Genomic DNA, 12,360 nt, shown 5'->3' with positions numbered 1-12,360 from the left:
GAAACTGTTGACGGCACCTGAGCTCTGAAAGATGGCAAAGCTATTGGGATAGAATTGTAAGACGTCTTGGCAAGAAAAGGTGCTGAGTGGCTCCACCAAATGTTCAACCACTATCTGGAAACTTCAACATTCTGAAGCTCTGGAGATACGTTCATGTTGCGGCTCTAATCAAACCGAGCAAGCCGCCAGATAACACATACGTTTTCGACCAATATCTTTAGTCTGCCATCCGTTCAAGCAATCTGCACGAGTTCTTCTAGCCCACCTCATCCCACTCATAGAAGATAAGCTCATTAGAGAAGAAGCCAGCTTCCAGCTTGGACGGTCTCTCACGGAGCAGGTATTGAATCCTACCCAAAATACTGAAGATGGCTTAGGGAAAGGTCTTGTCACCAGTGTTGCCTTCCGTGATCTGAATATGGCCTATGACACGTTAAACATCAGCAAACTTCTCCCAAAGGTGTACAACACTACCAAAGATCACAGCTTTGCGAAGATCACTGCAGAGCTACTCGCAACAGATTCTATGTCAGTTCTCAAAACACCGAAAGTCTGTGGCACAAAGCAAAAAATTGTCTTCCTCAAGGAATCGCTCTTGCTCCAATAATATTTAATTTGTCCACCAACGACCAACCGCCCCTAACGAGGCTAGCACCCCATTTATTTATGCTGATGATCTGGCGCTCTCTACTCAACGTAAGACATTTGGAGACGTTTAAAGACAACTTTAGTCTCCTCTTTATGACATTGGAAAGTATTACGTGGCCAACAGCCTAAAGCAAAATCGAAGCAAAACAGAAGTCAGCGTTTACCGTCTCTGTAACAAATCTATTACCTACAGTTAAAAGTCTCATGGCTGTAACTCCTCTCAATCACAGCTCCACGCCTAAATAACTTGGAGCTATTCCTGATAGGGGTCTGACATTCAAGGAACGTAGTGGCAGTGTCAGAATTAAGGACGCACACGAAACGATATCTTTAAAACACTCAAATGCACAAGTTTGTGAGCAAGCCCACATATGGTACTTCGGGCGTCAGCTCTAGTCTTGTCCTACTTGTGAGAAGAATATGCTTCCTCTGAAAAGTACAAATCCTGCTACTCGAAGCAGGCTGATATTGCTCTTCACAAAACTTGCAGCCAGCTGAAAGGATGCCTGAGACCAACTTCAGTCGAGAAGATCCAGGTTCAGGCCAGAACACCTTCACTCGATATCAGGAAGATAGTAACAACTAAATCAGAAAGGAGTAAAGTCAACACTAATGATAGGCACTCATTTCATGAGCATGAACCAGTCGCTTGATATCTTCCCAGCAGGAAAAACTTCATCTCAAATACCTCCCACTTATTGGAGTCAAAGGCAGAAGAGAGGCTTCAACCCTGACAGGAAAGAGATAAAACTATTTGGATACCACCAAAAGAGGATATATCCCCAAGAAACAGTCTGTTATAGCCAACATGGAGATAACTTAATTGTATTCACGTGGGCATTGGCCAAAGTAAAACTGCTATATTAAAATGGGGACCCTGCGATAACCAAGATGTGTAGTGTTGAGCAGACAATGATCCATTTCCTTCACTGCCCTGTTTACGCCATTTCCTCAGGCATCGTGATGCAAGAGGATCTGGCGTCAACAAGCCCAAAAGCAGTACATGCTACCGAGGCAGTACACTTCATTCAGATGGGTGTCACCCACACACTAAGAGGAAGAAGAAGTTCAGCTACAACCGACGTCCAAGTCAGCCAAACATTATCATCAGCGCCATGCTAGACTATCAACTTCATCTTTCAGTACAAAACATTTGTCATCTTCTGCCGATAATCCTAACGCACATTGTCACACAGTGGCAGCAACATGACACTTCGATGAGAAAGCATATTGAACAGCAGTAATACACTTTCTTATAGACAACAAAAGAGGACTGCTATTCTTTCAGCTAGGGTTCAGTCACCCAAACATTTTAGTAAATTCATGCTAGGATTTTAAGTTTATCTTGCAGCACAAAACTGTAGTCGTCTTCTGCTGATAATGCTAACTTATGCCATCACATACAATGTCTAGCACATGAAGCAGTGACATTTCAAACAAACAAATAGGTATTCAGAACTGAAATAGATTTCTAATTCCATAACCTGAGAGTGAGTGTCGGATACTGAATCTTACAACTGTATTCTACGAGTAGAAACTATTAGTGTGTATGTGCGATGGGTGTTAGCTACTGGATCTTAAAACTGTATAGTAACACCAGTACCTGACTGTGTGTGCGCGCACGCGTCTGTGTGTGGTGGGGGAGGGGGGGGGGAGGGGGAGAGGCCGTGTGTGTGGGAGTGTGGGCGTCTTTTATCGAGTCTTAAAACTGTGTTGTAACACTGGAAGACGACAGTGCATGTATCTTAACTTGACACTGCTTTTCAACTGCTGCATCGAACAGTATCTTCTGTTACAGACATTGTTATGCAATTGCCCTGTACGTCGCCATATTATTTATGAAGTGTAACAAATTGCCCTAAACACTTTTATGTTATAGCAAAATTGTAAAAAATTGCCCATATTATAGTAAAAGTGTAACAAATTGCCCCATTCATGGCTCCATTACAGCGAAAATGTGACATATTACTGCCATACATCACTACTGTTAGACAAAATTGTAACAGATTGAATCAGTGATGATCAGATTAGTTGACATTTGGCGACTATCATATCCTACAGGGCAATGATAATCAGCTGAAATATGGTGACTATCATTACCTCGAAGAGCAGTTTGCCAATGATGGTCAGTCCACAAGGTTATTGTCTTTACCCCAAATGCAACTGGGGCAGCAGTGGTTAGTTGAAAGGGGACTACGGTTATCCACATTACTACTGTGGCTAAATGATGATCAGCTGACCTATTGACTGCCATTACTCCAGTCACAGTGTCTACCCATACCCCAAACACATGGTGGTAGTATATGTACCATAACATGCCAATAGGTGTCAGGTACTAGATCTTCAAAAGCGACTAGCCAGAAAGTTGAGGCTTGTCAATGCCTCAAGTCAAGATGTATTCCGACAAGCAAAACACTTTGGTTCATGAGATCACTTGAAACGTCAGCATTTTATTCATGACATCACAAGTCATGCTCCCTTTAGTATGACATCATTATAACATCATGTGCAAGACATTGATCTTGACCATATGATGCCATAATCCAAGATGGCACCTATATTCTTACTGGTTGTTTCAATTTAATGGCTTGTAAAACACTGCACTGTGACAGTCTAGCTGCAATCCTGAATTGTTGTCAGGTTGTGGGACATTCACTGTCAGCTTCTGATATTAGAATACAGTTGTAAGATCCACGAGATGATACCACTGAGAAAATACGAACATACACACTGTCAGCTTCTACTGCTGCTTAAGATCCAGTAGCTGATACCCACTGCCATTGTATGGGACAATTTGTAACAATTTCGCAGTAACAATTTTCTATGAAACAATTTGTTGGAATTTTGCTGTAAGAGGAGAAATTTGTTACAGGTTTGATGTAAAAGTTAAGGTGCAAATACACACACACACACACACACACACACACACATGCAGTCCACTACTCTTCTAAAAATGTTGTTTGAAATCCAGTCGCTGACATACACTATCAAGTTATGGTACATACAATGTCAGCTTCTGGCGTTAGAGTACATCCGGTAGCTGCCACCCACAGTCAAGTTAAGGCACATATACTGACTGCCACTATATGAGATCCAGTAGCTAATTCACTGCCAGATTATGGTATATATGCTATCATCAAGCTTAATGGCAATGATAGTATGATTGGGGTAACTGAAGTCACATTGTCAACTAATTATCATTGCCCCAGAATAGTATCCAGGCTAATGATAGTCACCATACCAGCTGATAATCATAACCGAAATCAGATGGGGGGTAATGGTAGTCACTATACAACAGTTAATGTGCCGATCATTGCCACAGTTTATTACTATTTTGGGTAACAATTGTTACAATTTTTGCTACAAAATAGCGTTGCATGGAACAATTCGTTACAATTTTGATGTAATATACTGAAGTATGTGGCAATCTGTAACATGTAGGCGTATAGTGTAATTTGTTTCATACTTATCTGTAAACATTAATACTATAGCTGACACCTACTGAATGTTATGGCTCATACACAGTCAGCTCTGGTGTTACAATATAATTTTAAGATCCAGTAATTGACACCTACTGCACATACACACGGTCAAATACTGGTGTTACAATACAGTTTTAAGATCCAGTGGTTGACACTCGCTGCACATAAACACTGTCTGTTGCTTGTATTGCTAATATTACAGTCTTAATATGCATTAGATGACACCCGTTTCACACACGGCTTCTGGTATTAGAACGTAGTTTTAAGATGCAGGTTACACTGTTAGAATATCTATTCTGAGAACCTTGTGTCAAATATCACTACCTTGTCCTGTTAGCATTATGGTTTCCACTGTGTGATAGCATACGTTGGCGTTGTCAGCAGATGATCTCTACATCTACATCTGCACCTACATCTATGTGATTAGTGTGCTATTCACAATAAAGTGCCTGGCAGAGGGTTCAATGAACCAACTTCAAGCTGTGTCTCTACCGTTCCACTCTTGAACGGCGCGCGGGAAAAACGACCACTTAAATTTTTCTGTGCGAGCCCTGATTTCTCTTATTTTATCGTGATGATCGTTTCTCCCTATGTAGGTGGGTGCCAACAGAACGTTTTCGCAATCGGAGGAGAAAAATAGTGACTGAAATTTCATGAGAAGTTCCCGTCGCAACGAAAAACACCTTTGTTTTAATGATTGCCACTGCAATTCACGTATCATGAGAGTGGAGAGAGAGTTGCTACTGAAGCTGAACGTATTTTTCCAAAGAATTTAGATGTGGAAATATTTCATTGTACTTTATACCAAGTGTGGTACAGAGATCAAACTATGGAGGTCCACAAGTGCAGTTTAACCTTATATTTTAGACATGTAAATGAAAATACTTTACACAGAAATCCTTACTCCTTTTTTGGTGAATATTTGTAGTTATTCCAATACTTTTGACCATAGTACAAAATGCAGATCATTCAGATATTTTTGAACATAGTGCGAAACTAAGATCATTCTGATACTTTTGAACATAGTGCGGAACTTATCTTAGATCACTCAGATACTTCTGAACATGGCACAAATTTAGGCATTTTAAGTGAGGCTTATCTATTTTCATAAATGATACAAGCCATCTGCATACTTTTGAACGTGAGACCATAATGACCGTTAGCACAATGAAGCTGATTCTGCTATCTTTGATTTTTTTTAATTTTTTAATTTTTTTAACTTTCCCCTAGCACAGTTTGGTTAGTTCGACCATTTGGTTGTTTTTAATTTCGTACCACTGCCATTTTGCACTTTTAAATTTCCCATCAGTACCTTCTTGGATTTTATAACTTCCCAGCAGTACCACCTCGGATTCCGTGGCTGCAGCACTTTGACTGCAGTGGCGGATAGCAGTGAATGCTTAAACTATGGGCCAAAGAGTACATCGCTGTACTACTTAGATACTCATATGCTCGCTATCGATTCAGGTTTTCATCAAGAACAGAGAAATTATCACTCTCCCACGTAAAAATATTGTTCTCAGGACAATACGTTGTGCAGTACATATAAAGCAGAAATTCACCTTTACATCTCATCATCTTCAGTCACTGTAATTACTCTTCTCTACCTATTTCATTCGTAAGTGCCACCACATAACAATGGGCCTTGTATGTGGAGTAAAATTCTAAAGCCTTCCCCTGGTAGCAGAAAATACAAGCAAAGTAGGTCAGTATGCAATATCTCTGCAGAAATACAACAAAGAAGGACCGTGATGTTACATGTAATGCGGTCGCAAGAGGCAGTTAATTGCTTCACACAGTAGGAGCTGGGTGCCTAAGATGCCAGTGATGGAGAGAACGATGCCCTCATAGCGATGACCACACGGAGTGAAGTGAGAAGGCATAAGTCGAGCGCAAGAATAACTATTCAGAACACTGTCTCCGCAAAATACATCTGCAGCTAACCCTAAAAGATCAAGCTGAGACACAGTGTAAGATTCCCTACCCTTATTATGTACCCTCAGTTCAGAAAACTTTATTATAATTCAAATGGTAATGTCGATGGGTACTGAAATGAAGTAGTGCTCTTTTCAGACTTACTGTATTACAAAGCTAACACGTGAATTCCCAGAATTAGCATACAGATCAAATTACAAAATACCAAACGCGAAACAAAATACACAGTAACAGAAGAAGCTGATGGTTACGAAAGTTAGTAAAGGGGAAGGGGATCAAGCTAAAACGATGCCTCCCTCAAGTTAATAGCAAAAACCCCTTTCTGACTATATGTTTGGTTCTGACCGAGTTTGGGAACCACCGGCTGAACTTCAATACGAGGCAGGTTGGTTGAAATACAGGGCTGCAGGTCAGATGGACTCGCTGCAGTGAAGACTAAGTATTCAGACAGACACTGCAAACAGGCCCGGGCTTCCAGTATGCTCACCATTGAACTGCCCAACGGGTGATGTGGAGACTGGCTGATGTGGAAACCATCCGCAGGTGCGCAGGAGCAAAGGCCGCGGCCGGCCTACCCTCGTGCCGAGTTGTGCAGAGAATCAAGGCTGGCATGCCGAAAAAACCAAGCTTGAGTTAGTCCCAACAACTCTAAAACATCACATCTGCCAAGTTCTCCATCATTAAAGCAAATAACAGCACGTCTTCTGTGGTGGCTCTTCACTAATTTGCCGAGCTTACAGCGTACCTCGGCCGAACTGCCTAGACCGTCCTCCACAGTGGACATCGACCGAATGCCACGAAAATCTCTCTTCCATCCCTCCTCGTCGCCAAATCCACGTGGAGTCGCCAAAAATTGTCCCGTCCAGTGGCCAAGCTGTCCATGCAAATTGCGCCAATGGCATATACTGACAACAAGGCTCCAGAAGTCCCACCTACACACGGGATAGCGGTATCCCTCCAATAAGAAAGACTGTCGCCAAAATCCATGCCCTCCACCGCTAAACTTGGCGCCAGAGAAACGCGCATGCATTCCGCATTTGCGGTGGACGATGTTCTTCCCAGAGAAAATCATTAAGTTCAGCGCTCGTCTGTCAGTCAAACATCCGAGGTGGACTGTACGCCTCTGGAATGCGGGCCACTGGTCATTTTCCTGCTAAAAACCGGACCGCCCTCGTGAGCCGACTTTATGGCGAGAGGCCGCTGCTTGAGCTCAAAACAAAGTGGTCACACTGTTGTAGAAGCCCAGATGCTTTCCTGGAAGAGCCTAGAGCTGTTTCTTTGACTGCCATTCTCGCAGACACAGAAAAAAATCTAGTACCACAACTTTTATTGCTAGTGGCAAACAAACTCTGTCATTCCCTGTCAAAGCTACAATTACTTGCCCAGATGGCTTGCTACGTAGCTGAGAAGGCTGTGCTGGCCGAAGTGGCCGAGCGGTTCTAGGCGCTACAGTCTGGAGCCGCGCGACCGCTACGGTCGCAGGTTCGAATCCTGCCTCGGGCGTGGATGTGTGTGCTGTCCTTAGGTTAGATAGCTTTAAGTAGTTCTAAGTTCTTGGGAACTGATGACCTCAGAAGTTCAGTCCCATAGTGCTCAGAGCCATTTGAGAAGGCTGCAAGGTCTCTGCAGGGACTATGCTGTTAACACAGGGTGAACGACTTCTAATGCTTATACGATAAGCAGCAACACTTTGATCGTGACACTCCACTCCTTCCACATATGTGCTGTGAGATCCAACACAATCAGGCTGACCAACTTTGACTCCATCCCGAACCGCTGGCACAGCGACTTCATGTTATTATAAGGACGGACAAGAATACAGTTATCAGTCTCCATCCCATTGTTTTTTTTATTATTCTAGGATAAAAAATGGTTAAAATGGCCCTGAGCACTATGGGACTTAACATCTGAGGTCATCAGTCCCCTAGAACTTAGAACTACTTAAGCCTAACTAACCTAAGGACATCACACACATCCAAGCCCGAGGCAGGATTCGAACCTGCGACCGTAGCAGTCTCGCGGTTCCGGACTGAAGCGCCTAGAACCGCACGGCCACCGCGGCCGGCCTATTCTAGGATATCCAGACTTCAGCTATAAACAGCAATCTTCAGTACAATTGAGTGAGTTATACGTCAATGAACTCCTAACAGTACACGTCACATACCACTTTACTGGTTTACAGGCAGGAGGAAAGAAACGTGTGCCTGATGATGTACGGTTAGATGGAAAAATCGTGTGCTTGTCACAAGTTACAGACACCATCTTGAAGGCTACGTATAGGGCCGCCACCTATCGCAACTTCATGGAACTATGGAGGCTAAAGCGAGAATGTTCACGATGCCCAACAATAAATTCACCCTTTTTTTTGAGCGAAATTGCCAGAGAAGAAATGTGTTGCATTACTTATTGTACGCAATTCATAAATTGTTTCATAACTTGTTTATTTGGTTATTTAAATTGCTGCTACTCGTAAGAATGATTTGCCGAAGGGGAAAGGCGCGAGGTTAGCGAAACATCTCTGCTCGCAGATGAGGGTGCGCTCGCTATAGGAAATGATAGGAAGTAGGACGATTAGGGTTTAACATCCAGTCAACGACGAGGTCGTTAGAGATGCCACACAAGCTTAGATGGAGAAGAAATCAGTCGTGTCCTTTTCAAGGGAATCATCTCTCCTTTTGTCGTAATCGATTTAAGGGGACCACAGAAAACAAAAATTTGGTAGGCTGAACAGGAACGTGAATCATCTAACTCCCGAATGATTAACCACTGTACTACATGAATCATCTAACTCCCGAACGATTAACCACTGTACTACCTCTCGCTCGGTGAAACTGCCGGAGATTGACCGATCAAAGGACGCGCTTGCCGTCTCGTTGAGCAGGAATATAAATCTGTCCCAGCTACTGTGGCCACGCCTTCTGCAGCGATGTGGCAGTTTGTCCTTGATGGTATATGTATGAAACAAGAACTGTAGATGACAAAACAGAGGTGGATGTAAATATTGCGGCAAGCTGCACCATTCACGCTTCAGCCGCTGTAGTTCTATGAAGTTCCGATAGGTGGCGGCGATACACATAACCCCCAAAATGCAGTGAGTCAGCAAATCACCGTCAGATAATATATTTCACCCCATACTATGACAAGAAAGCGACAGTCGCGGAAAGAAGTTTGAAATAAGAAACTTAGTGGCAGATTAAAACTGTATGTCGGTTTGAGACTCGAAATCGGGTCCTTTGCCTCTCACGGGCAAATGCTCTACCAACAAATTTTTTTTTAAAATCTCATTTTGTTCCATACTGTTCGTTGAATTTGTTCAGGGCGGACGTCCGATGACACCTGTTTATTTTCTTCGTTAATCCATCTCTCTCCCTTTCTTTTCTTTTTCTTTTTTTTTTTTAAAAACACGCTGAGTTACCGTGCCAGCTTGGGCTCAGATCACCAAAAATTTGTAACGAAATTAATCGTAACTGATAATACGCCAACTGATCGACCGAAGCACGACTTACCCCATATCCTCGCAGCTTTACCTCCGCCAGTACCTCATCTCCTACCTTCCAAACTTCACAGAAGTTCTCCTGCGCAACTTGCAGAACTAGCACTCCTGGAAGAAAGGATGTTGCGGAGACATGGCTTTGCCACAGCCTGGGGGATGTTTCCAAAATGAAATGAGTGTGCGCTGGTATGAAACTTCCTGGCAGATTTGGAAGGTAGGAGATAAGGTACTGTAGGAAGTAAAGCTGCGAGGAAGGGGCGTGAGTCGTGCTAGGGTAGCTCAGTTGGTAGAGCACTGCCGGTCGCTGTGGCCGAGCGGTTCTAGGCGCTTCAGTCTGGAACAGCGCTGCTGCTACGGTCGCATGCCACGGGCGTGGATGTGTGTGACGTCCTTAGGTTGGTTAGGTTGAAGTAGTTCTAAGTCTAGGGGACTGATGACCTCAGATGTCAAGCCCCATAGTGCTTAGAGCCATTTGAACCATCTGGTAGAGCACTTGCCCGTGAAAAGCAAAGGTCCCGATTGCGAGTCTCGGTCACGTACACAGTTTTAACCTGCCAGGAAGTGTCATATCAGCGCACACTCCGCTGCAGAGTGAAAATTTCATTCGGGAAACATCTCCCAAGCTATGGCAAAGCTATGTCGCGGTAATACCCTTTCTTCCGGGAGTACTAGTTCTGCAAGTTTCGCAGGAGAGCTTCTGTGCAGTTTGGAAGGTAGGAGATAGGGTACTGGCGGAGGTAAAGCTGCGAGGACGGGGCCTGAGTCGTGCTTGGGTACCTCAGATGGTAGAGCACTTGCCTGCGAAAGGCAAAGGTCCCGAGCTCGAGTCTCGGTCTGCCATGCAGTTTTAATCTGCCAGGAAGTTTCATATCACCGCACACTCCGCTGCAGAGTGAAAATTTCATTATAGAAGTTTAAAGTAGGTTGAACCTATGCTTTCTGTACCTGCGATAACGTCATTGTCTGGAAAGCTATCTGTGCTAACCAAGGAACTGTTAGCACCTTCATCGTCTCCCATTGCATCTAGACCTTTTACAGACGAAGGAGATGGCAAAAGCTGAATTGGTAAAAATGCACGTACTGGCCTTCTAAATAAAAATGCGTCAAGTTTCATCATAATTTGTTTAGCAGCATTTAAAGTTATGTCAGTAGTTCATACCCGCGGAAAAAACGTATTAAAAATACTTCCAATACGCAATATACTGAGGTGACCAAAGTCATGGGATACCTACTAATATCGTGTCGGACCTCCTTTTGCCCGCTGAAGTGTAGCTTCTCGTCGTGGCATGGACTCTAGTCATCGGAATCCTTTACAGAAATATTGACCATGCTGCCTCTGCAACCGTTCTTAATTGCGAAAGTGTTGCCCGTGCTGAGTTTTGTGCACAAACTAACCTCTCGTTTATTCACATAAATGGTTTTCACGTCGGGCGATCTGGGTAGCCAGATCGTCCACTCGAATTGTCTAGAATGTTCTTCAAACCAAATGTGAAAAATTGTGGCCCATTTATACGGCACATTGTCATCCATAAACATTCCATCGTTCTTTGGGAACATGAAGTTCATGAAAGTCTGCAGATAATCTCCAATCTCCAAGTAACCGAACATAACCAATTACAGTCAATAATCGGTTCAGTTCGACCAGAGGACCCAGTCTGTTCCATGTAAACACAACCCGAACGATTATGGACCCACCAACAGCTTGCACAGTGCCTTGTTGCCAATTAGGATGCACGGCTTCTTAGGGTCTGCCCCACACTAGAACTTTACCATCAGTTCTTACCAACTGAAATCGGGACTCATCTGACCACGTCACGGTTTTCCAGTCGTTTAGCGCCGAACCGATATGGTCACGAGCCCAGGAGAGGCGCTGCAGGCGTTGTCGTGCTGCTCATACAGGCACTTACACGTCGGCCGTCTACTGCCATAGCTATTATCGCCACATTTCGCCGCACTGTCCTAACGGATATGTTCGTCGCACAACCAAAACTGCGTGAAATAACCGCAGATATCAATGTGGGACCACACTTATTTCTGCGGTTATTTCACGCAGTGTTGCTTATCTGTTAACACTGACAACGCTATCCAAACTCCGCTGCTCTCGGTCGTTAGGTCAAAGCCGGATGCCATTGCGTTGTCCATGGTGAGAGGTAATGCCTGAAAGTTGATGTTCTCGACACACTCTTGAAACTGTGTACAGGGCTGTTACACATGATTGAAGCGATTTCATAAATTCACTGTAGCTCCATCCATTCATTGACATATGGTCACGACACACTACAGATACGTAGAAAAACTCATAAAGCCGCACTTCAGGTTTCTGCCGCCAGAGCTCTCTAGAGCGCAGTGAGACAAAATGGCGACAGGAGCCGAGAAAGCGTATGTCGTGCTTGAAATGCACTCACATCAGTCAGTCATAACAGTGCAACGACACTTCAGGACGAAGTTCAACAAAGATCCACCAACTGCAAACTCCATTCGGCGATGGTATGCGCAGTTTAAAGCTTCTGGATGCCTCTGTAAGGGGAAATCAACGGGTCGGCCTGCAGTGAGTGAAGAAACGGTTGAACGCGTGAGGGCAAGTTTCACGCGTAGCCCTCGGAAAATTGGCTCATGCCACAACTGGAGACCGACAGCGCCGACTTCATCTTTCAACAGGATGGTGCTCCACCGCACTTCCATCATGATGTTCGGCATTTCTTAAACAGGAGATTGGAAAACCGATGGATCGGTCGTGGTGGAGATCATGATCAGCAATTCATGTCATGGCCTCCACGCTCTCCCGACTTAACCCCATGCGAT

This window comes from Schistocerca cancellata, chromosome 6 (genome assembly GCF_023864275.1).
Source record: "Schistocerca cancellata isolate TAMUIC-IGC-003103 chromosome 6, iqSchCanc2.1, whole genome shotgun sequence".
Lineage (NCBI taxonomy): Eukaryota > Metazoa > Arthropoda > Insecta > Orthoptera > Acrididae > Schistocerca > Schistocerca cancellata.
This window is presented reverse-complemented; position numbering follows the sequence as displayed.